Raw genomic sequence first — 22,375 nt, 5'->3', positions numbered from 1 at the left:
GGAGGTACATTACATTACTCCCCCTCACATGTGTCCCTGCCGGTTGTGATTTGTTGTGTACTCCATAACATTGCCAGAGGAGGTGCTCTGGAGGATGATGACATGCCAGATGGAGGCCTGATGCACCATCAATTGGACTTGAGTCGTGAAGAAGTTCCAAATATCAGGCTTTAATGAACTAGTTGTGTGCCCGGCAGTCGACTTACAAAGAAAGGCCGACTGCCAGCTGCTACGGATTCTTATACCTCGCATCGTAGGAGGGGCTACTGGCCTCTCGGCCAATTGGCGAGCAGTCACATGACTGACCTGAGTCAATTGGCAGAGAGACACATGACCTGCCTGAGCCAATGGGCAGCGAGTCCTCTGCTCCAATGGCAACACTACTCTGAGGGACTGTAAACCTCCTAGTCATACCACCACATCACCCCTTGTGGAGAAAGAAGCCGGGGGGGGGGGGGGGGGGGGGGGGAAGACGCGGAGAGGAGAAAAGGGGGGGCCGTCGAACTGGTAGTATGACTAGAGAGAACGAAGTGTACCGAGACGTCTGGTAGCTACCCACTGGCCCGCGACGAATGCACAAATGAACAACAATACCACGTACAATGCACTTATGAACAATCGAGGAACAAACAAGCAAAGCAAAAAAAAAACGAAAAGGAAGATGCAACATTGTACAAGGGAACGCTGAACAACACGGAGAGTCCGACAAAAGTCCAGTGGGACATCAAATCAACTCAATCAGTCTGACGGGTGCCTTCGATGTCCTGCTGAACCTGCGCAGTGGCGCCGGTGACGTTGGAGTGGTGGTCGTCCATGACTCCGGAAGCGGCGGTCGTGGTCTTGTGTCCTTATCCCTGGTCGGTGCTAGCGGAGCTCTGGCTGGGGGAGAGGGTTCCTGTGCGCTGGGTTGCAGGGGCGCTGGGGGCGCCCGGGGGGGGGGGGTGGTTGGGACTGGGGGGGGGGGGGGGGTGTTGGTGCGGGGGGTTGTGGCCACACGCCGGCGGGTGCCAGGTCCCGAAGGGAGACCGTGTCCTGTCGCCCGTCGGGATACTCCACGTACGCGTACTGCGGGTTAGCATGGGGTAACTGGACTCGTTCAACCAACGGGTCGGACTTGTGCACCCGCACATGCTTCCGGAGCAAGATGGGCCCGGGAGTGGCCAGCCAAGTCGGGAGCGGGGATCCTGAGGACGACTTCCTGGGGAAAACAAGAAGACGTTCACTGAGGTGTTTGGTTCGTGGCAGTACAAAGGAGAGACCGAATCGAGTGGAGGGCGTTTGGGAGAACCTCTTGCCAGTGGGAGACTGGGAGATTTCTGGACCGTAGGGCCAGTAGGACGGTCTTCCAGACCATACCGTTCTCCCTCTCGACCTGTCCGTTACCCCGGGGGTTATAATGGTCGTCCTGCTAGAGGCGATGCCCTTGCTGAGCAGGAATTGACGCAGCTCGTCACTCATGAAAGAGGACGCCCGGTCGCTGTGGATGTATGCGGGGTAACCAAACAGGGAGAAAATGGAGAGGAGGACATTGATGACGGTTGTTGTGGTCATGTCGGGGCAGGGGATGGCAAAAGGAAAGCGGGAGTACTCGTCAATCACACTTAGAAAGTATATGTTGCGGTTGTTGGAGGAGAGGGGACCCTTTAAGTCCATGCTGAGACGTTCAAAGGGACGGGACGCCTTTACCAGATGCGCTTGCTCGGGGCGGTAGAAGTGCAGCTTGCACTCTGCGCAAATGTGGCAGTCCCTAGTTACAGTTCTGACCTCCTCGATGGAGTAGGGCAGTTTGCGGGTCTTAATGAAATGGTAGAAGCGGGCTACCCCTGGATGGCAGAGGTCCGCATGGAGGGTGCGGAGGCGGTCTATCTGCGCGCTGGCAGGTAACGCGGGACAGGGCATCAGGAGGCTCGTTGAGCTTCCCAGGACGATATAAGATATCGTAGTAGTACGTGGACAACTCGATCCGCCACTGCAAGATCTTGTCGTCTTGATCTTGCCCCTCTGTGTATTATCGAACATAAAGGCCACTGACCGTTGGTCTGTGAGGAGGGTGAACCTCCTGCCAGCCAGATAGTGCCTCCAGTATCACAAAGCTTCGACAATGGCCTGTGCCTCCTTTTCCACCAAGGAATGGCGGAGTTCGGAAGCGTGGAGGGTCCGGGAAAAGAAGGCCACAGGTCTGCCCGTTTGGTTCAGGGTGGCCGCCAGAGCTACATCGGACACGTCGCTCTCGACCTGAAATGGGAAGGACTCGTCGATAGCACGCATCGTGGCCCTTGCAATGTCTGCTTTGATGCAGCTAAAGGCCTGGCGGGCCTCCATCGACAGTGGAAAGGAGGTGGACTGGATGAGGGGGCGGGCTTTGTCGGCGTAGTTCGGGACCCACTGGGCATAATAAGAAAAGAAGCCCAGACAGCATTTGAGGGCTTTGAGTGAGTTGGGGAGAGGGAGTTCCATCAGGGGGCAAATGCGTTCGGGGTCGGGGCCTATCACTCCGTTACGCACTACGTAGCCGAGAATGGCTAGACGGTCGGTGCTAAACATGCACTTATCCTTATTGTATGTGAGATTAAGGAGTTTTGCGGTACGGAGGAATTTTTGGAGGTTGGTGTCGTGGTCCTGCTGGTCGTGGCCGCAGATGGTGACATTGTTGAGAAACGGGAAGGTTGCCCATAAACCGTGTTGGTCATTTGGTCCATCTCCCGTTGGAAGACCGAGACCCCATTTGTTACACCGAATGGAACCCTTAGAAAGTGGTAGAGGTGCCCATCCGCTTCGAACGCAGTGTACTTTCGGTCACTCGCGCGGATGGGCAGCTGGTGATAGGCGAACTTAAGGTCCACCGTGGAGAAGACTTTGTACTTCGCGATCCTGTTAACCAGGTCGGAGATACGGGGGAGAGGATACGCGTCCAGCTGCGTAAACCTGTTGATGGTCTGACTGTAGTCAATGATCATCCGGTTTTTCTCCCCAGTCCCAACCACCAGCACTTAGGCTCGCCAGGGACTGTTGCTGGCCTCAATGACTCCTTCCTTCAACAGCCTCTGGACCTCGGACCTGATGAAGGTCCAGTCTTGGGCACTGTATCGTCTGCTCCTAGTGGTGATGGGCTTGCAATCCGGGGTGATGTTCGCAAACAAGGAAGGGGGGTCCACTTTGAGGGACGCGAGGCTGCAGACAGTAAGGGGGGGAATAGGAACGCCGAATTTAAAGGTCAAGCTCTGCAGGTTGCATTGGAAATCCAGTCCTAAAAGTGCTGGTGCACAGAGACGGGGAAGGACGAGGAGTTTGTAATTTTTAAAAGCCCTCCCCTGGACCGTGAGGTCCGCTACGCAGCACCCGGTGATTTGGACGGAGTGCGAACGTGAGCGATTTTGTGCTTAACCGGGTGAACAGGGAGCGCGCAGTGTCTTACCGTGTCAGGGTGGACAAACCTCTCTGTACTCCCGGAGTCTAGTAGGCAGCTCATCTCATGTCCGTTTAGGAGGATTTGCGTAGTCACCGTGGAGAGCGTGCGGGGACGCGATTGGTCCAGTGTCACAGCAGTGAGTCGTGGCAGGAGCTCTGAGTCGTCTTCTCCCATGAAGTATTCACTGGTGGGGTTCTCCGTGCCGACCCAAGATGGCGGCGCCCGTCGGCCGCACGTGGAATCGGGGTCCCAAAATGGCGGCGCCCGGGGCCCGCATGTGGAGTCGGGGGCCCAAAATGGCGGCGCCTGTGGCTCACACGTGGAGCCGGGGCCCGAAAATGGCGGCGCCCGGGGCCCACACGTGACATCAGGGCCCCAAAATGGCGGCGTCCGTGGGTCACTCGTGGAGGCTGGAATGGGGGCAGGCAGGTCTGTGGGCCGCCCGGGGCCATGGGGGGTGATCCGCGGTCACTGCGCGGAACAGCAGCAACCGACCTGGACTGGCAGACCACGGAGTAGTGGCCCTTTTTACCGCAGCTCTTGCAGACTGCGGAGTGGGCCGGACAGCGCGGGCGGGGGTGCTTGGCCTGGCCACAAAATAACAGCGGGCCCCGTGGGCTTATTGGTGCGTCCCGCAGCGCAGGCCTGGGGGGGGGGTCGAAATCGGCGGTGGCGAGGGGAGGTGCGTGCCAAGTTGCCCAAGGGGTCGCCGCACGGCCGGGGGCATATGCGCTGGCGTTTCGTTCGGCAACCTCCGGGGAGGATGCGAGGGTCCGTGCCTCAATGAGCCTCAAAGTGTCCTTCTCTAGGAGCCGCTGGCCTATCTGAGAGGATTGCATGCCCGCGATTAGCAGTTCAGTGTGCTCCGCCGCAGTAACTTGCGGGCAGGCGCAATTTCTCCCCAGGACAATGAGGGCCTGATAAAACTCATCAAGGGACTCACCGGGGAACTGTTGCCTTGTTGCCAGGAGGTGCCGCGCGTAGACTTGGTTTACAGGCCTGAGAAAATGTCCTTTCAGGAGATCCATGGCTGCGTCTTAGTCCTGTTCATCATCTATCATCGAATAAATGGCGGTGCCCACGCACGAGTGGAGGATGTGGTGTTTCTGCTCCTTTGTTGGTTGATTGTCTGTAGTGGTGAGGTAGCTGTTGAAGCACGCCAGCCAATGTTTAAAAGTTGCTGATGCGTTTGTAGCATGCGGGCTGACGCGGAGGCAGTCTGGTTTGATCCGAAGCTCCATTTCCAAATTCTAGTTCATTCAATTGATGCACCATCAATTGGACTCGAGTCGTGAATAAGTTCCAAATATCATGCTTTAATTAACTAGTTGTGTGCTCGGCAGTTGACTTACAGAGAAAGGCCGACTGCCGGCTGCTACTGGTTCTTATACCCCACCTCGTAGGAGGGGCTACTGGCCTCTTGGCCAATCGGCGAGCAGTCACGTGACTGACCTCAGCCAATTGGCAGAGAGACACATGACCCGCCTGAGCCAATGGGCAGCGAGTCCTCTGCACCAATGGCAGCACTACTCTGAGGTACCGTAAACCTCCTAGTCATACCACCACAAGGCCAATCCTCCGCGGTCGAGGATGATGATGAGTTCTGAGGCCATGGTGACGCTTCTGATGGCCCTGGCCATGAGTGAATGACTGGCCAAGATACCAAGGATACTTTCATATGGCAAAGGTTTCTATACTATGTCTTGACACTGCTACAGCAGAGGTTTGGCGAATTATTGGCTCTCTTTTTCCCAGCGCTTGGCATGAACTGCCAAGTCCACCATAGACTGCACACAGGAGGGTACCAAGAGCGGTCTCACTGAATCTGGGTGCAGCTTGCCCCTTCTGGAATGCCTCTCCCCTCACTCCAATAATGCAGATATCTATCATGGAAATATGTAATAAAAGTATCAGTCCTTTATGCTAAAGGTGATAGATCTGCCGAATTTTAAAATTTCTGCTGCCTATGAAAAATGACATGGTTGACAGAGAGGTTAGCTGAAATTTAAATGGAGTTAACTGGCCAGACTGAAAAATGCAAAAATCTTCACTATGTCTAGTAGATGCATTCGATTGATCATCTGATGGGTCACCTGACACTGACCCATGCCAGGGGGCCCTTTAATGTGCTGGCTATTATGTTGTACCAGGTCATAGTCCTTCAACAATTGGGAAGGATGGTGGTCTGTAACCCACCCTTGCCGCTAATTTGTGGTAATTATTGGGCAGGCACCTAAAGTAAGCTTGGAAGCCAGAATGCCGCTGACTTGCGGTGTGGAACCTACCCCTGGCGGGCGATTGTACGATTCAGCCCCTCATAGTTGGACAGGTATGTGCAGCAGTAGGATTGTCATTGGCACCAGAACTGATTTGAAATGTGTGTAAGGGTTTAAGTTCCCCAATTTAATATTGTGTCACTTTTCAGAACGGCTTACCAGTCACACTTGAGAATATGAAATTTTAAACAGATGACCTAATTTCTTTACAAATTAATGTATATCACTGTGCATTGGTTCATGTTTTGAATGGAACTATGTATTCTTTCATCTTTCTGGAAGATTTGGCTATGACTTCAACTTGGATCAATGGAAATCAAATTTGCAACATTTGCCGGTTGATGAGCCATCAATCGAACGCGAGACGAGTTGCTGTACAAAAGTTAGGCTTTAATAAGCTAGAAGTTAGCCCTGCGGTCGACTCCAGTAAATGGACGACCGCCGGGCGTTCTGACTATTTATACCTCGGTATGGAGGCGTGGTTAACTCAGCCTCTCGACCAATCGGAGAGTCGTCACATGACTGGTCTCAACCAATCGGTCGAGAGGCACATGACCGACCAGGGCCAATGGTAAGCCGGTGTTCTGCACCAATGGCAGACAGCTATGCAAATCATACCACCACACCGGTTCTAATTGATTCAAAATTAACTGGTTGGCAATTTCATGGTCTACGGTGTCTTTGTGTTCTTCATGAAATGTGGGTGGACTAGTTCATTTGGCTGGATGGCGGAACAATATTACAGGGTGACTCATTCACATGTTTGCGCACAACACTGAGAATGCCATATTCCTCCGAGGTAACAGCACTATTTAGTTTATGGATGTTCGGCACTGTGATTGTTAATTAAAACAAACTGGACTACTACTTGGGAGAACAGGGGCAGGGGGAGGGGAGCCTTGTTATCCCAATTCATGCTTCACAGTACAGATAGTGAGAGGGTTTTTTTATTGTATTTATTGAGAATCAAATAATCAAGCACATGTTGACTGGTTAAGTTGTTTCGTTTCCACAAACAGCAAATCTTGCATGTCGAAGAAAAATTGAAATCTTGAACCCAATAAACACACACTATATAAATATACATTCCTGAAAAGGAAAAACAATTAATTAATCTAATCATCTTATCATATGATAATGATTTCTGTTTACATTTTCCCTTTTATTTAATCAGTATTTGTGTAGTATAATTCATGTCAACGAATGTAAACCTATACATCAAATTAGTGAGCTGCTTAACCCATCTCGTTTTAAACAATTAATGATGTACCGTGCAAGGCTGACAGCAGTCAGAATCTATTCCTTGTTCTATTTTTTAAAATTAGGCTGCTGCTACTGTGCAAATTGCATTATCCATTGATCTGTTCTGTTTGTCTGCCCCTGCTGAATCATTTACGCATAGAACATTAGTACTGAAACGTAGACTCCTTATACCGTATGCTAGTGCTGGTGTCTGCTGTCAGTTCAGTTGTATTTGATTTTCCCTCATTGTGCTGATCCAGCAATACTTGATGCAGGGGTGGAGAGTGCACCAGAAAAGGGACCATCCCCAATTAATGCCGAGATTCGACATTACCGAACAACACAGCAGCCAATCGGCTGCCAGCACTGTGAAATACAGCAATGTATCACTAGAGGGATTTCTGGGAAACTGCAGTGCTTTTACTATGATGCTGACCTAAACATTTCAGTACTTCTCTCTCTCTTCCCCCTACCCCCCCATCTCTCTCTCTCTCTCTCTCTCCCAGCTTTCTCTCCTGGTATTGTGGGTCAGTGTTCATTTAAAAAGGGTAAAGTTGTCTTAAGTCATTAGGAACCTGTTTTCTTTTTCCTGCTCTGACTGAGAGACTGTCCTGAAAATCCTATTGACGAGAACTTCCCGATAAGGAGCACAGGCTAAGGTAAGGCTGCCTCGCTGCAATAGATGATTGAAAGTACTTCTCTCAATTGCATGCATCATTGTCAGACTGCTGTTGCCTCAGTCCGCACTGCACTGCAGCCAGAGATTTCCCTGTATTATACAAAACTGCAGCTCTCTTGGTGTGTTGAATATAATTTGGTAAGAGTTTGATGCCTTTGTAACAAATTGAGATGAATGACGTGAGAAACCAAACTATAATGATTGAGAGGGAGAAAGAAAATGGCACTATAGCATATCTCTCAACATATAGATTCTGAATAGAAAAAAACGTATAGTCTATGCTCACACTGTAGATCACCAGTGTCTTATTCTTCATAGTTGTAGGTTTTCAGGCTGCATGAAGCTGCACAGCCAGCATAGTATTACTTCAGCAATTTTAAAAAGTAAATGGTTTGCTGCTGTATACCTGCCTTTGAATGAATGTTACCCACTGAATGTTACCAATGTTATGTCAGACTGAGTGGAATTCAGAGATGCTTCCAATAATTCTTTACTGTATTGTTTAATTAAACTGAAATTAGATTCTGTATGTGTATAGAACTTTACTGCTAAGAATTAATCATGAGCTTAATCAATAAATGATATTGTTAATTTATTAAATGAGTGAAAAGTTAACAATTGATTGCATTTTATTGTGATACATATGGTGCATGTGTTTCCCAAAAACTCACCTAAGATTGCTTGGACAAGCCTGAAGACCAGAAATGAAGTTTGCTTCAAAGACTCAGCTCTGACCATCTTAAGAAACAGACCATTTTTAGAGAATGTTCTATTCATCACTAAAATTGGGAGAATCTTTCAAGAAATGTAACTTCATTTCTATTTCTTGGCGTTGGAGTGCATTGTAGAAATAGATTGTGATCACAACAATTGTGGTGCAGAAAATCTTTGTTACTGGGCTGTTGACAATAATGGAAGAGAGGACAAACTGGAGCGAGAGTTTGAAGGGTGGCGAATCTTGAGTGAAATAAAATACTGTAAGAGGCTACACTTCAAAGCTTTACTGTACATTTGCCAATCTGACCACTGCCACCTTTGGGGTAGGTGTGAGTGCTAGGATATTAGAAATTTCAGTAGAGCTGCGAGTTCTTTGTTTTCTCTCCAAAATTTATAAATTACAGCTACTTATTGTAAACTCTTTGATTCCTTCATGTGTTGAGAATAATGTTATTTGATTACAGACATTCCTGTTGACTAATCAGCTTCTGTTTTTTCTCCATTGGAGATAGAAGTGTGGATATGTTCCAATTAAAAGTGTCATTGGTTTGGGTTAGATTAAACCAAACTATGCAGCTTAGTACAGTAAATGTACTTTATTTTATATGGATCATTGTTTTAAGTATATGAAATGAAGCTCGATCAATTAAAGATTGTCATTTTATTTCCAGAGAATAAAGTTTGAGATTGATTTCTTCAGTGTACTCCTTCAAATATTTGGGAAGAAACCATAGCTAATGTCATGAACATAAACAAGATCAACAATAGATGAAATATAAAATTGTGAAATACCTTCATGTCATAGTTGACAAAATATAATTGAATTAGGTTTAAAATGTCTATGGAAGTCTGGTGAGAGATTGCTATTAAAATGAAGGCAGTATGAAAATTCTGTAATCCATTGGGTATAGACACCGACTGCATTTCTAATAAATTACCACCTTCTGCTGCCAAATTAATATTTCCTGTTCATTTTGGAAGAGAAAAAGTAATGTTTCTAAGCTCTAATCAATCGTGGCTCTGAAGGGGTTGCGACTACGGATATTCCACATTGGAATCCAAATTAACTCCTTGTAAAACTCTTTCCACTGCATTTTTTTTGGTGTAGTTGTGAGCATTGGATGATGAATTATAACATGCTGCACTAACTCGTGGCAATTATAAAGCTGGAGAGAAAAAAGCTGTTTCACACCTAAAGATTAGTTGTGAAGCATTCATTATGCTGTTAAAATGAAGGTTAACTATAATTACACAAAAATGTTTGCAGTACAACACTACAGAGTGGCCAAGGTGTATTCCCTCTGATTTACTGAACACTGCATGGCATTGCCCTTGGCTCAAGAGTTCCACCTTGAATCTCTTATCCTGGCACAACCTTAATGTGATTGAGCAGCAGTCTAAACTAATCTTGAATGTGCCTCTGATATATGCCTTGATGAAATGGATGAAGGCTAAGTAATTTAATTTAGGTGGGGAATATGGCCATTCATAGAATGGTACAAATGAACCTGTAAATGATGCCGCACCGTAGGTGCAAGGCAGTTTCCTGTTGAGCATAAATTGAAACTAAAGACCGAAAGTGACTTTGAGGCAAAGTGCCTGGAGGTTCCTTTCTTCCTGGGGAGTCTCACACCTCTTTTTACACTGTTGTGAGGCTGGACCCTAACTGCACATTCTCCCCTGTAATTCCAGTGCCCACTATGAGGCAAAACTGCAATGCAAAGGTTGCAGAGTAATGCGCCCTTGCACATAATTCTAGCGATGCACAATTTTGCACAGTGTGCCACTAAATAAAATACATTTTACAGGCTTGTTGAATCGGCGTTTGACACATAACAATTATGTTGGAAAATTGTATGGTGCTTCAACATTATTGCACAACAGCATATTAGAAATCACTAAAACTGTTTTTATACTGATCAATTAAGCAAGCTTACGTGAGTAATTATCTGAAGGATCAAGTCAATTCTGACAAAGCTAAGGATGTTCTTTTTAAAACCAGCTCTTGTTATGTTTTCTGACTTCGAACCGGCTCATGCTTTTTAAGAGCGACGGTCAACAGTCGATGGCACAATGTTGAACAACAAAGAAAATAATGTTCTGTTTTTCAATTTGGGTGCAAATAAAAAGGAAAACATTCTTTACTTCATATTTTAACATTTTACAACTTGGGGGACCTCATCCAATCCTAAATACAAAGGTGCTGCAGAAACAACAATTTCAGCAGTGAGAGGAGAGAGAAGAAAAAGCCTGAGTCTTTCCCTGTTGGTTTAAAAAGACCTTTCTCTGTCACAATCAGTAACTTGCTGCAGTACTTGGGGTTCTCCAGGACTCGCTTCCAGTAAGTTATCCTTGAGTGCTTTTGTGTAGTCGTCCACTTATGAATGAAAATGTGTGAAGCAGCCAGGAAAACCTCAATACATCAACTGAACTTTTCAGACTGCACAAAATTTGAAATATTGCGTGTTGTTATACTGCTAATTACATGCTGGAAATCCAGTTGTATTAATTTGCTAACACAACACCATTGGATACTGATTGATATGCAATCTGTACACATTTACAGCTTCGGACTAGACGCTTGGAAAAAGTGAGAAACTCATTGCTAGAAATGACACCGAGCAAATGAACTCTGGGCAGTCAATCTATCAGCATGAGATAAATCCCTTCTGTTGGCAGACATGTAATGGCAAAATATTTCACTGTGCACTTTCTGCCAAACCTGAATCTTTGCTGTGCATGTGCCACCACACACACTGTTTGGTGTTACCTTATATATGGTTTATAGTGGCACTGTCATTTTCTGTTAAACTCAATAGAATAGCCAGTAACTTGGTTCACCCAGTGCCTGCCACCGTGCTCGCTAGCCTACATTGGTTCCCAGTTTCAAATCTCTCCATGGCCCTCGCCTCTCAATTTCTGTAATTTCTTCCAATGTTGCAGCACCCCGAGATCTCCATCCTCTTCTAATTCTGGCTTCTCGTGCATCCATGTTTTTTAAGATATCACTGTGCCTTCAGCTGTCGAGGTGCTGAACTTTGGAATTCCTCCCGCCACACCTCTCTGACTCGGCACCCGTCTCGCCTCATGCTCCTTAAAACCTTTTCCTTTCCTAACATCACCTTAGGAAATGTAAATCAGGTGGGATTTCTTGCCACTTCATCTGCTGGTGGGATCTTCTGGCCCCACTGAAAGCGACCACTCTTGGCACACTCCGGTTGGCAGGATGGGTGTGCCAGGCAAAACATCGTAGGCACCAGTAGGACTGGAAGATCTCGCCGGTGACTAATGGCAAGCCACCTCCACTGCTGAAAAACACACAGTGTCGGGGGTGGGGCATGGGGTGGGGTTATGGATATCATGACCTCATGTCAAACTTTGATTGCAAATGTTAAGTACCTTGTATCGGTTTTTGAAACACATGTCATGTAAATGCAAGTTGTCAATTAACTTATGGATATATAATCCAGCTTCCAACAGCCTCCAAATCGCTCTGTCTTTGCCAAGTGCCACTGACTACTCATACACATGGATTTCGAGCAATTATGCCCTTTTTCATTCAAATCCTACCACAACCTCATTTTCCATAGTTCTGCTATTTCTTCTGGTGCTAGGTGCAAACACTGATTATTTTATAGCGCCAGCATATTAATTTTTATCTATTCCTCATTGTTTTTCTTTACCGTAGGGAGAACTACTTCAGCCACATTGCAATCCCATTTTCTTGATTTCCTCCCTTAGCAACTCAACCATTTCACCCCTTTATCCCCAAACCTTCACTTTAAGGCTGGTCCTTTTTGAACATCCCTCTGCTTGACAATTTTCTCCCCAACTCCATAGTTATCATCCTGTAAGTTGAACGGGATAGAAATGCAAGTTTTGTGCCTTGTATTAAACTATCAGCATGCATCAATATTTCTTCCAGCAGTTACATGATCCCAATGTCAATAATACACAATTAGAGTAATCTATCTAAAATAGAATTATGTAGGTCAAAATATATAATTGTGTAAGCATGGGGGTCAGTCATTCCTTTTTAATATTACACACCATTGTCTTTCTTGAAATGTGATTCACCCCTACATTTGTAGATTATTCCTACTTATGTACTTCGGAATTCATTTCTTCAATTATAAATCTTTAAAACATGAGACTTGTTGCCATTCTTGTTGTTTGGATCATTTGTTTACCTGTGGTATGTGAAACCTGGAAACTTTTTCTTTGACACTTAAAATGCCATGTAATACTGAGATAGAAAACTGGAGCTAACTTTACAGGGCTAGGTTTCCAATGTTCTGGTTGATTTGAATGTGAGGCCTTAATGATTAACAAAAGGGAAGCTTTGGACTACGTGTGAATTTGTAGATAAATAGCTTTTTTTCTTATAAATTGAATGCCTGAAAATGATGGATGATGTGAGTTGCGATAGTTATTTGCCTTGCATAGTCTCAAAGTTAAATAGTTAGTTGCTATGCGAGGAGTATTCAATAGTTGCTACGATCATGGGAGTGTTTGATAGTGCATATGGAAGATGTTTTTAAAGCATGTCAAAATTTATGGATTGGTTATGTGTTATTATTGAAATGGATGATATATGTGACAATATAGACGTACTTGTAGCAAAGGTATGAAATTGTGATGTAAATGTGGGGGAGTAAAATAAGATGTCCCTGAGTAGAATTCAAATCACATCTGATAGTTGAAAATTGAACGTGATTTGCTACATCCTATGTCATCTTTCACCTACTCTGACAATGAGGGCACAGATATTTTGCAAGCTAATGCTGGCATCAGTACTGATTGCAATCAGTGTCGATGAAATGGCTGATTGGAAGAATGATGGATGACACTGCAAACCTGCTTTTTAATGTGACATTTAATGGCCATTCTTCATTGTCTCAGCTGAGAGTTCAGTTCAGAGAGGAGTTTGGAAATTCTTCTGGCAGTTCTCTTTGATATCAGAGCAGAATTAGGCCATTCAGCCCATTGAGTCTGCTCCACCATTCGATCATGGCTGATATGTTCCTCATCCCCATTCTCTTGCCTTCTCCCCATATTAATCAAGAACCCTTTATTAATCAAGAACACCAGATTTGTGCTTGAGGTGCTTTTACCTACAGGGCTACAGACAAAGAGCTGGAAGATGGACTTAGACAGAATAGTTATTTCTTAGAACATAAGAACTAGGAGCAGGAATAGGCAATTTAGCCTCTCGAACCTGCTCCACCATTGAATACGATCATGGCCTCAAATCGACCATCCTGGCCATCCTTCACCCCCAGTACTAATTAAAAATCTGTCTAATTCCTGAAATTTACTCACTGTCCCAGCACCCACCGCACTCTGGGTAGCGAATTCCACAGATTCACGACTCTTTCGGAGAAGTAGTTTCTCCTCAACTCTGTTTTACATTTGCTGCCCCTTATCCTGAGACTATAACCTCTCGTTCTAGAATGCCCCACAAGAGGAGGCATCCTATCCATACCTTTTACCATCTTGTATACCTCAATTTGATCTCCCCTCATTCTTCTAAACTCTCTACAGACTCGAGGCTTATACTACTCCAACTCTCTTCATATTCCAGGTGCAGTCTCAACAATACCTTGTACAGTTGCGACAACACTTCCTTACCTTTTATACTCTATTCCTTTAGCTATAAATGCTAACATTCCATTTGCTTTCAGTATTACCTATTGTACCTGCATGCTAGTTTTCTGAAATTCGTGCATGAGGACACCCAGATCCCTCTGCACCGGAGCATCCCAGTCTCTCTCCATTCCAATTATAACATGTTCACATCCAGCACATTTGACAGCAATACACTCACTGCAGAATGCTGCTGGGCAGCACGGTAGCACAGTGGTTAGCACAGTTGCTTCACAGCGGCAGGGCCCCACGTTCAATTCCCGGCTTGGGCCACTGTCTGTACGGAATCTACAGAGTTTTCCCTGCGTCTGTGTGGGTTTTCTCCAGGTGTTCTGGTTTCCTACCACAAGACCCAAAAGCCTTGCTGTTAGGTAATTTGGACATTCTGAATCTCCCTCGTGGACCCAAACAAGCGCTGGAATGTGGTGACTAGGGGCTTTTCACAGTAACTCCATTGCAGTGTTAATGTAAGCCTACTTGTGACAATAAAGATTATTATTATAAGAATTCTTACAAAAGCCTGTTATTGGAAATTTACTTGATGATTATTTTCAGCTTTATTAGATATTTTTATTTGTAAAATATTATGCAGTACAAAGTTGCAGTGGGTTAATCAACCCTTAAAGTAGTTAATTCAAATAGATTATACCAAGTTTATGATGAATATTATTTTTCTATTTCTGTGTTTATCACTGTAAATCAATCAGGATAAAAACGTGGAGACATTACTTTGACAGCAACCTGGTTCAATTCTTAAATGGAGGCTTTTAAAATATTTGTTCTCAGCTGTAGTTTAGTACAACTAAATTGTGTGGAGGTAATAGTTAATGATCAGAGAGTCTTGGTGAGGAATTTCCAAAAATATCAAGAAAGAATCATGACTGAGTCGATTCTTTATACTTTTCTGTAATAACGCATATATTTTAATCAGTGCACCATTACCGTCTATACAAAATTTGGTGTGTGGCTGAATCAGTCCCCTTTTTTAGTTTTTTAAAATGCAACTTCATGATAGTGGAAAATTAATCAATTTTGTCTCAATCATAGAATCATACGGAACAAAAGAAGACCATGTGACCCACGTGTGTGCTAACATTCCCACTCCCCTGCACTTTCCACAAACCTGCAAATTTATCCTTCTGAAATAAGTATCCAATTCTTTTTTCATAGTTACATTTCATACATCTCTGCATTTAATTTAACCTGACATGTATGCCAATTTCACCAGTCTGTCAATATCCTCCTGCAGTCTTTATTAAAAATAAATTTAGAGTACCCAATTCTTTTTTTCCAATTAAGGAGCAATTTAGCATGGCCAATCCACCTACCCTGCACATTTTTGGGGGTGAGAGCAACGCAGACACGGGGAGAATGTGCAAACTCCACAAGGCTAGTGACCCAGGGCCAGGATCAAACCCTAGTCCTCAGCGCCATGAGGCAGCAGTGCTAACACTGCGCCACCATGCCTCCTAGAAAATAATCGCTTATTGTCACAAGTAGGCTTCAATGAAGTTACTGTAAAAAGCCCCTAGTCACCACATTCCGGCGCCTGTTCAGGAGGCCAGTACGGGAATTGAACCTGCGCTGCTGGCCTTGTTCAGCATTACAAGCCAGCTGTTTAGCCCACTGAGCTAAACCAGCCCCTGCAGACTGCTTCTCTCTTTCTCTCTCTTTTCTACATTTCTAAGTTTTGTTTCATCTGCCAACTTTGAAACCATGCCACCTTAACCCAAGTCCAGAACTTTCATACATACGGGGCGAAATTCTTTGCTTCGCGCCGCCAGTAGCAGAGTTTGAGGTGAAAGGGAAAATCCTGTGGTAGTGAAGAAAAAGTGCCGATCTGTTCCAATTCCCCTGCCCCACGCTGGCGTCTGCATTGAGGATTGTGTCCCACGACAGAGGGAGGATGCAAGTGGGCCCTTAAGACCCATTATATCCATTTAACGGGCCGGGCACCATATTCTTCTGGCCCACATGATTCTGCGGTTGTCTGGGTGAGAATTACTACTGCTATTGACAAGCATGGCCCTGGAATGTGGGACCTCGCGATGGGCCATGGGGGAAACTCTTTAAGGGAGTTGCCCCCCGAAAGTCCATCCGAGTGCCATCCTCCGCCACCTTCCCCCTACCACCCCCCCCCCCCCCCCCCCCCCCCCCCCCCCCCCCCCACCACCACAATGACTCTATCTGGACTGCTGTCTAACATCCCAACACTGGTTTCCTGGTTTCTTGGAGGCTTCCTGACAGGAGTCTCTTTTCTGGGGGCAGGGAGGGGGAACAGCACAGGAACAGGCCCTTCGGCCCTCCAAGCATGAGCCAAACATGCTACCCATTTAACCTAGAAACCTAAACACTCCGGGGTCCGTATCCCTCTATTCCCATCCTATTCATGGATTTGTCAACATGCTCCTTAAAGGTCACTATCTTACCTCCTTCCATCACCTCTTCCAGCAGCGAATTCCAGACACCCACAACCCTCTGTGGAAAAAACCTTCCCTTGCACATCTTCTCTACACTTTGCCCCTCACCTAAACCTATGTCCCCCTAGTAATTGAATCTCCCACCCGGGAAAAAGCTTCTGACTAGCCAATCTGTCCGTGCCCTTCATAATTTTGTAGACCTCTATCAGGTCGCCACTCGACCTCCTTCGTTCCAGTGCGAACAAACCAGGGGCGCGATTCTCCGCACCCCACACAGGGTGGGAGAATCGTGGGAGGGCCGGGCGAATCACACCATGCCGTCCTGGCACCCCCGCGATTCTCCCACCCCCCCCCAAAAATGGCGTGTCACGTTTTTCGACAGGCCGCTCGGAGAATTGCCGCTCGCCATTTCTCACGCCGACCGGCGATTCTCCGGCCCGGATGGGCCGAGCGGCCTGCCGAACCCGACCGGTGTTATGCCGGCGCCAACCACACCTGGTCACTGCCGGCGTGAACAGCGCGCGACAGGTGAGTGTGGGGCCTGTGGGGGGCGGAGGGAGGATCGAGCACCACAGGCGTGCTCAGCAGATGTCTGGCCCGCGATTGGTGCCCACCGATCGTCGGGCTGGCGTCTGTAAATGACGCACTCTTTTCCCTCCGCTGCCCCGCAAGATCAAGCCGCCATGTCTTGCGGGGCAGCGGAGGGGAAGACGGCAACCGCGCATGCGCGGGTTGGAGCTGACCAACCTACACATGTGCGGCTGACGTCACTTCGGCGCCGCCGGCTGCGTCATTCCCGGCGCGCCGCTTTGATGCAAGCGTCAAGCTCGGAAATTCACGCGCCGCCGCTCCTAGCCCCCCCAGAGGGGGGGGCGAATAGGGGGCGAGTAGCGGCCTCCGACCCCGGAGTGAAACACTCCGGCTTGCACTCCGGCGTCGGTACTCAGTCTCTCGTTGGGAGAATCGCGCCGCAGGTTTATCCAACCTCTCCTCATAACTAATGCCCTTCATACCAGGCAACAAATTGGTAATCCTCTTCTGTACCCTCTCTAAAGCCTCCACATCCTTCTGGACCGCAGAATCATGTAGCAACCAGAATTGAACACTATGGACTGGACTCTTCCACCCCACCCGCCGCAAGAACACCACGGTCAAGACATGGACAATGGATCGCGGGCGGAATTCTCCGGTCGCCTTGAAGGCACAGCCGGAGAATCTCACCCTACGTTCCAACTGGGACACTATATTCCAAGTGTCCTGACAGGTGTCCCTTTTCTAGGGCATCACGGTGGTGCAGTGGGTTAGCACTGCTGCCTCACGCTGCCGAGGTCCCAGGTTTGATCCCGACTCTGGGTCACTGTCCATGTGGAGTTTGCACATTATCCCTGTGTTTGCATGGGATTAGCCACCACAACCCAAAGATGCGCAGGCTAGGTGGATTGGCCACGCTAAATTGCCCCTTAATTGGCAAAAATGAATTGGGTACTCCAAATGTATATATTTTTTAAAAAGAGTCCCTTTTCTGCAGGGTCTGAGGGGGTCTCTTTTTATTTTGTGAGTCTCTGAGGGGAGGGTAGAGACCAGCCCACAGGAACACTCTATTGGGCCACCTGCTCAAAATGGCCCCCGATAGTAGGGTTGCCTCAAGAATCCTTTGCGATGCTCACCATGCATAGATTTGCGTGGTGATCGAATGGGAATTGCTTTCTGCTTTGTGCTCCCAGCGCGAGCGCTAATCAGTTGCAGCTCCGCTCCGGCAGGAGAACATTGGGTGAGATTCTCTGTTCCCCGATGCCGATTTCATATGGCACTAGGACGGCCTCAGCGGGTCACATGAAGGCCCTCCCCGATGCTCCGCCCTCGATGTGCCAGGTTCCAGATGGCGCGGTACACTCATGGTCTCAGCCATGCGGGAAACCGGCTGTGGCGGCTGCGGACTGTGTCCAGCGCCACCACAGTCGGGCAGGTGCCATGTTGCCGGCTGTTGGGGCTTCTGCGAGGGCTGAGGGGTGTGGTGAGGGCTGGCCAGGGGGTGGCGAGGGGTTGGCTAGGGGGGCACTATCTGGACGGTCGCACGGCTGGCACAATGTTTTACGGCTCGACTGCTGCAGGTCGTCACCGCGAGCATACGCGGCCACGGAACCAGCCTTTCTCCAGGCATTTATTTCATGAAGGCCTGGAGTTTTATGCAGCACAGCTGCTAGCCCCTCCCCAGTTGCAGGATCAGTGAGGGGGCGCTGCCGATTTTTTCCATTTAAAACGCCACAGATCCTCCACACTTATCCTCCGAAACGGAGAATCTGGCCCATAGTTACCCAAACGGAGAATTTTCCCCATTGTATCAAAAAGAACAGAAGTCCCAACACTGACACCTAGGGATCACTACTGTATCTTTTCTACAGTCAGACAAATAACGATTCACAGCTTCAGTCAGAAAAATAATGATTCACGGCTTTCTGTCTCTTAGCTAATATTGTATCCATGCTGCCACTATCCTTTTTAATCTCATGTGTTTCAAATTTGTGATAAGGAATTATGGAGCACCTGTCACGACTTCCAGATATTGTAAAATGCTTTACAGCCAGTGAATAAGGGATTGACTTTCGAGAGCCTCCCAGGCAGGGTCGGCGAACCTGCTGGTTGGATATCTGGCCGATGACGGGTACAGATATCAGGCCTCTGCTCGACACCGTCCAGTCGTTTGGTGAGACATGGTGTTGTCCCTCTATGAAACATGGTGTTGTCTTCCTGGCCTCTCCCCCCCCCCCCCCCCCCACAGCCCCCCCCCCCCCCCCCCCCCCCCCCCCCCCCCCCCCCCCCCGCAACACTTCAAACAAGTAAAGCGAAGTGCTGGGGAGGCATTTAAAAGGAGCGGCCAGTGATTGCAGAGATTGCAAGTTTTACCAGGGCGAGCGAATCAGAGGCAAACCACCATGAGCGAGGCGTGAAACACGTGGAGAAATAAATCTTTGTGAAAGAGGCTGAATATATGGCGATGGCACCGGCGTGATTCTCTCCAGCTTTCTCACCGGAACTGACACCTCGAAAGAATATTGGAAAACTCTGCCCATTCTCATTGCTGGAATGCAAGAAATGCAGCCTCTAATTTTGCACAGTAAACTCGCACAAGCAGCCATGTGATAATGAGCAAGTAATCCACTGAGATAACCCCACAGTGTGGAGAAGGTGATGGGCACTCCACCCCTGCCTTTCCTCTTGATTCTGCCCAAGTGTCAAAAATCGTAAACCAAAAAATCAAGTCAATAATGAGGCTAGAGGCAGTCACAGCAGGAAAATCCAAAGCTGTCGACAGGAGCCATCATAAACTACTCCAAATTACAGCTGTATATTTACAACATGGAGTTGAAAACCAAACCATTGGCCAGAAAACTCTTCAATGAGCTCCAGCGACATAAATGTTGTTTGGAACACTTGCCTCAGTTATATGAGCTGGTAAATGACTGATTCAAGTAAAACTTGTCTGAATTGGCTTTGTGTACCTAAAAATGGAACACCAGTATTGTGTTATGCTGCTTTGTGTAGCTTTAGCTGCTTCCTTGATGTATGCTTTGACAAAGGAAGCTCCAGACTATGAAATGAGTTCAACTTGTTTATTGAACTATTAATACAGTTCTTAAATGAGTTTGACTCTCTGCTAATCTAGCTGTAGTAACTCAGTCTATCTTTACCAGCCTGCTCTAAGCCACGTGCTGGGTGTGATGCTGCTGATCAACCCCGATGTACTCTCTAGATGTTTGTCTGTGGAAAGAGGCAGAGATCCTGTTTCATAGAATTTCATAGAATTTACAGTACAGAAGGAGGCCATTCGGCCCATCGAGTCTGTATCAGCTCTTGGAAAGAGCACCCTACCCACGGTTAACACCTCCACCCTATCCCCATAACCCAGCAACCCCACCCAACACTAAGGGCAATTTTGGACACTAAGGGCAATTTATCATGGCCAATCCACATAACCTACACATCTTTGGACTGTGGGAGGAAACCGGAGCACCCGGAGGAAACCCACGCACACACGGGGAGGATGTGCAGACTCCACACAGACAGTGACCCAAGCTGGAATCGAACCTGGGACCCTGGAACTGTGAAGCGATTGTGCTATCCACAATGCTACCGTGCTGCCCTATGGCCGTGCTGTTCTATGGGTTGTGAAATGCCCTCTTGTGGTAATGTCACCTCTGGGTGTCCTGATTACCCATGTGTCCTGTTCTAATGACCCATTGGCTATATGTCTGCGTGTCATGACGTCTCTGGTGCTCCATCTAGTGGTTACCGAGTTGTAGTGTATTTACATTAACCCCATGTGCATATCACCACAACCAGTAGTAGTTCTACCAGCAATGTTTGTTTATGACAATTTTGAATTGGCATGAACTGACCTTCCCTCAGTTTTATCACTTCTGTCATGTACACTAAACCTTATTGTGCATTTTTTCAGTAACAAGTTGTAGCTCAGAGCTGAAATAAACTTCAAAAATGGGTATTCTGCACGATGCATTGCATTATCTACTCCAAGCAGTGTTGATATTGCATTATCTACTCCAAGCAGTGTTGATATTGCATTATCTACTCCAAGCAGTGTTGATTCCTGAAGTAATCCAAGTTGAATCTTCAAGAATCCACATTTTGATTTCTGATATAACTTGCCATGTTAATTTTTCAATCAAGGGTGACTTCCAAATTGATAAATAGTATCATAAAAGATATTGGTCTTTTTATTTTCTCTTCCCCCTCGCCCTCTTTATATCTTCAGTTTTATCTGCCTCCTTATTTACCCCAGTATTATGTACAGCTTTAGGCAGCTTGCTCAACTGCTCTGGGATCTCTTCCAACTCATTCTGCAACCTGCTCCCAGAAGAGGAAAAAGAGCATCTCGGAATGACAATTCTTTAAAATTCGCCTTCCGAGATTGAAGCTCCAATTTTCCAAACGTGACAACTCAACGCTCTTAGAACAGTTCAAAATATCTTTTCTCTACATTGCTTTGGTATGTTAGGTAACTAAACCCATTTGACTTCTATCTATAGTTAAAGCTGAATTCATGCAGAAATGTTAATGTTCCTGTGATACAATTCCTATTTCTGGAAGCTAAAATGAGTGTGATTGCTATTACAGCAACACCTAAGCTGTTTCATGACAGATGTAGATCTGCAGTCAGCCTGACCTGACTCTTAGGCTGGGATTCTCTGCCGCCGCACTCCCTCCCCCGACGGAGACAGCAAGCTATTTGCCACTGACGAGATCTTCCGGTCCCGCCACAGTCATTAACAATTTGCATGGCTCGCTGGCCTCACTGCCGGAACATCGACCATGATTAGTCTACTTCGGCAGGACGGACGATCCCACTGGCCAGAGAAATCCTGTGTGGGATTCTCCGACCCCCGCCGGGTCGGAGAATCGGCGGGGGGGGCGACGTGAATCCCGCCCCGCTCTCTGACGCCACCTGCGATATTCTCCGGCAGCCCAAAATTTGCGCCGGCAGGAATTACGCTGCATGCCTTGCAGATTAGTGAGGGTCGGCACAATGCTATGGGCCCGGGGCTGCTCCAATTCTCCGGGCCGGATGGCGGGAAGTGCCGCGGTCACGCCGGCGTATATCAAACAACCTTTTTAACGGCGTCAACCAGTCATGCTCATTGACGCCGGCCAGCACGGAGGTAGGGGCCGGTGTGGGGCGGCCGCCGGAGAAGTGACGGCACGGCCGTAGGTGGGGGGGGGGGGGGTCGCGAGTGCCGGTGGAGGGTGCAGGGTGCATTCTGGTGATCGTGGTCGGTGCCGGGAGTAGGGGGGTTGGGGAGGGTGAATGCCGGGGAACGGTGGGGGTGGGGGGGGGGGGGGGAGGGGGTGAGTGCCAGGGGCCGAGGAGGGGTGAGTGCCGGGGAGGGTGGGGCCGGGGAAGGGGGGGCAGGGAGGGTGAACGTCGGACAGTGTGAATGCCGGGGTGGGTGGGGGGTTGCCTGGCCAGGTG

General features: G+C 47.6%; 1 protein-coding gene across 4 annotated transcripts in view; it reads left to right on the top strand.

Annotated features, from left to right (window-relative positions):
• Positions 1–7,363: 7,363 nt before the first annotated feature.
• The window catches only part of LOC119978275 (synaptotagmin-B), an 835,178-nt gene continuing 820,166 nt past the window's right edge, over positions 7,364–22,375 (top strand). For all 4 annotated transcript variants that reach the window (XM_038819768.1, XM_038819769.1, XM_038819766.1 and 1 more), the window contains exon 1: positions 7,364–7,586. The gene's annotated coding sequence lies outside the window, so the exon portion shown is untranslated. The remainder of the gene's footprint in view (positions 7,587–22,375) is intronic.

Source organism: Scyliorhinus canicula, chromosome 15, assembly GCF_902713615.1.
Source record: "Scyliorhinus canicula chromosome 15, sScyCan1.1, whole genome shotgun sequence".
NCBI classification, from domain to species: Eukaryota; Metazoa; Chordata; class Chondrichthyes; order Carcharhiniformes; family Scyliorhinidae; genus Scyliorhinus; species Scyliorhinus canicula.
The sequence above is the reverse complement of the archived record's forward strand: the minus strand, read 5'-3'. Positions and strand labels throughout refer to the sequence as shown.